This window comes from Rhagoletis zephyria, unplaced genomic scaffold (genome assembly GCF_001687245.7).
Source record: "Rhagoletis zephyria isolate East Lansing unplaced genomic scaffold, Rhagoletis_zephyria_1.1 Rzeph_scaffold_04028, whole genome shotgun sequence".
Lineage (NCBI taxonomy): Eukaryota > Metazoa > Arthropoda > Insecta > Diptera > Tephritidae > Rhagoletis > Rhagoletis zephyria.
The window spans coordinates 12,493-16,328 of NW_016161111.1; positions in this window are offsets into that span (position 1 = coordinate 12,493).

The window sequence follows — 3,836 nt, forward strand, 5'->3', positions numbered from 1 at the left end:
TGGCCGTAATACGTGGGTGCGAAGAGCTTGAGATGCTGGCCGACAGGAAGAACGCCCGAAAATTCTACCAGAGGGTTAGGCGAATTAAGGAAGGTTTCAAGACCGGGGCGAACTCCTGTAAGAACAACAAAGGCGACCTAGTGACCGATGTCCAGAATATACTTAAATTGTGGAGGGAACACTTTTATAACCTACTGAATGGTAGCAGCGCTGAAAGTAGTGAGGAAGACGAACCCGAGTCCCCAGTCGATGATGATGGAGTAGCTGTCCCACCGCCTGACTATGACGANATTAAGGAAGGTTTCAAGACCGGGGCGAACTCCTGTAAGAACAACAAAGGCGACCCAGTGACTGATGTCCAGAACATACTTAAATTGTGGAGGGAACACTGTTACAACCTACTGAATGGCAGTAGCGCTGAAAGTAGTGAAGAAGACGAACCCGAGTCCCCAGTCGATGATGATGGAGTAGCTGTCCCACCGCCTGACTATGACGAGGTACGAATAGCGATTACGCGGCTGAAGAACAACAAAGCTGCTGGAGCTGACGGCCTGCCAGCCGAGCTATTCAAGTACGGCGGCGAGGAGCTGATGAGGTGCATGCAAGAGAAAGATTCTGCGAGAGATTTACGGACCTTTACGCGTTGGTGATGGCGAATATCGCAGACGATTTAACGATGAGCTGTATGAGCTTTACAACGATATAGACATAGTGCGGCGAATTAAAATTCAGCGGCTCCGCTGGCTTGGCCATGTCGTTCGAATGGACAGAAACGCTCCTGCTCTGAAAATATTCAACGCGGGCCGCGATGCTGGTAACAGAGGAAGAGGAAGGCCTCCTCCGCGTTGGAAAGACCAGATGGAGAAGGACTTGGCTTCACTTGGCAATTGCAATTGGCGTCAGTTAGCACAGAAAAGAAATGACTGATGAGCTGTTTTGGACTCGGACAAAATCGCTTAGGCGGGTACAGCGCCAATAAAGAAGACAGCGTTGCATACACCTGTAAAATGCTTCAAAGAAATGTGCTCTAGAAGTGTGTAAAAACCCCGATTTAGTACTTTTAATAATGCTCATTCTTGTAGTCAGAATATTTCGAGCGTGGTATCAAATCAAATTTTTTTCGACAAAGGTTCTGATAGTTGCTCTTACTTAATTGGAGCCTTCTCAATTCAATGGCGTCCCCAGTTTTGCCCGAATGTCTCCACTTTTTGAGATAGCGGTACTTGAAACTTTGCTTAAATTTGAACTATTTTATAAAAAAAAAACCTCAGTTTTGAAGATATTTTACTAAAGTTTTGCACACGCTTGTGTTTTAATATTTCCTTCACTATCGCATAAAATCATTGAATTTGGTTCACTCTAAAATCTAGCTCCCATACAACTGATTGTACAGCGACGTTGTTATGCGTTATAACTCCTCCAATTAAGCAGGTAAAAATTTAGTATAGGTTCACTTTAACATAAAGCACGCATACAATTTATTATTCAGATATGAAATTAGAGTTATAGCGCAAAAATACATATCTGAGTAATCAGTTGTAGTGGAGCTATACGTTAAAGTGCGCCCATTTAGATAATTTTAAGGAATAATTAAGGTAATATTAAAAACCGTTATGTGCAAAATTTTAGTAAAATAACTTCAAAACTGAGTGAGTTATTTATAAAATAGTTAAAATTTAATCAGTTTTTTAAATACCGTAATTTCGTAAACCGGGGCCAATCTGGTAAAACGGGGGATGCCATTGAATTTAGAACATCCCAATTAAGTGAGTTTAACGTGCAAAATCTGTGCCCAAGATTTACAACTTGAACAACGTAATTTATACCCAGCTTATTCTTTTGTTTTCTATTTCATGTTTGTTCCTCGTCTAAATTTTGAAGCACTTGATGAAAATGAATTACATTTATATTAGTCGATTCATTAAGAGAGTACGAATAAAATGATATATAAAACATAGGTGTGCTCACAAATTTAAAAATTAAATTTTTTTTTTTGGAGAGTGTAAATTTTTTTTAGATTTGCCCATATAGATAAGTCCACAACGATGAACGACTGAAGCAGCAAGCGTCAACTGATCTAATTCGCAGCCAAATTTTAAAATTTTGCTTAAACAATTGCTTTCCACTGCGAGAATAACGCAGCAGAGAAGGAAACAACCACACAAATGCGAATACACCAAGCTGCAAGTGAGGTAGGAACAGCAAATTTTTTAAACTGTATGCTTCGGCTGACTGTCTAAGCAAAAATAAATTGCGGTGTAAGCAAAAGGGAGTGATTTCATGTCTCCTTTCGCATTTGCTGTTTGCTGTAGCTGATTTATTTTCTTAAGTCGCAGCTAAGCAATTTCAAATGCATTGAAAATAGTCAAGCAATTTGAAACCCTGGTGCCAATTACGTGCCTAAATGTAGACCAATGTGCCAATAAATTAAAAATCGTCGATAGGTACCATTTCCTTTATAAAATATATCTACATATATTAGAAACACAGAAGTTCACGGAAGCCCTTTCTTATATGCATTCTTTCTTTTATGAAGAATACGCGCAATAGAAAGATCCTTTTTTATATACCTACCCTTTAATTTAATTAATTTAATTTATTAATTTCAGTAGTACATAGTAAGACTTATGTCTTTTAATAGTAAGTAATAGTTGTAGTTTTAAGTAAACATTTTTTTTTTTGATTATAGCATTTTAAAAATTTTTTATTTATACATAAAAACATTGTCTATAATGTCAACTTTAAGTACCCAAATGGGCGTAATGGGCTACTTATGCGTATGGAATCTAGATCGTCTAACGCTCGAGCAATATGATAAATAGACATCGAAATTTTATGAAATTGTATTTTTTTGAAAGAGGAAAGGTGTGTAAAAGACAAAAACAATATGAATAAATGATATTAACTTTACTAAAAGTCTGAAATCATGAAAATCCCTTCAAGGAAATGGCAGAATTGGACTTTGTTGCGAGTTCACATGGGAAATCTGCTTACGACCTGATTGAAGGAAATTTTAAGAGACTAGCAGCTAGAGCAAGTCTTCAACTCCTGATGTTACAACGAATTCGTACTCCCGAAGTGCTCTACCAATGGGGTGCTGTATGTTTCCAATGGGATGCCTGTAAAAAATAACTGCAACTAACTTTTCGGTGTACTTTATTTCGACTATGACTACGTGCCAATTACTTTAATCCTATTTTAAGCTAGTTTGAAAGGTTAAATAACATCAAGTTAGGGAACTTCATATCCTTATTTAACGAATCTTTAAATCAATAAATATTTTTTTTTCTTTTTAGTCCTTATTGTAATAAAAGCGTGTTGTTGGTTTTTTTTTAACTATAATTTTATTACTCATTAGGTTTATTTTTTACACACCTTTCCTTTTTTTGTTTTAATAAAATGACTTAACCGTGGCGCTGGGCTTGGGACCCGCCACGTAAAAACCACTTCCAGTGAAAAAGCAAGGCAATGCCTCGGATGAGACCCTCCCTTATGATTACGACCACGGCAAACGCTTAAAGGACTACGATTTGAGGGCATGCACCTGGAATGTCCGGACCCTTAATGGGGAAGGTGCCTCTGCCCGGCTGGTTGATGTCCTCGGGAAGACAAAGGCTGACATCACCGCCATCCAAGAAATGCGATGGACGGGGCAAGGTAAAGTAAGCGTGAAGCCTTGCGACGTCTACTACAGTTGCCACGTAAAGGAGCGCAAATTCGGTGTTGGATTCGTGGTAGGAGAGAGACTCCGTCGCCGAGTACTGGCGTTCACCCCGGTGGACGAACGTCTAGCCACAATCCGCATCAAAGCTAGATTCTTCAACATCTCGCTCATC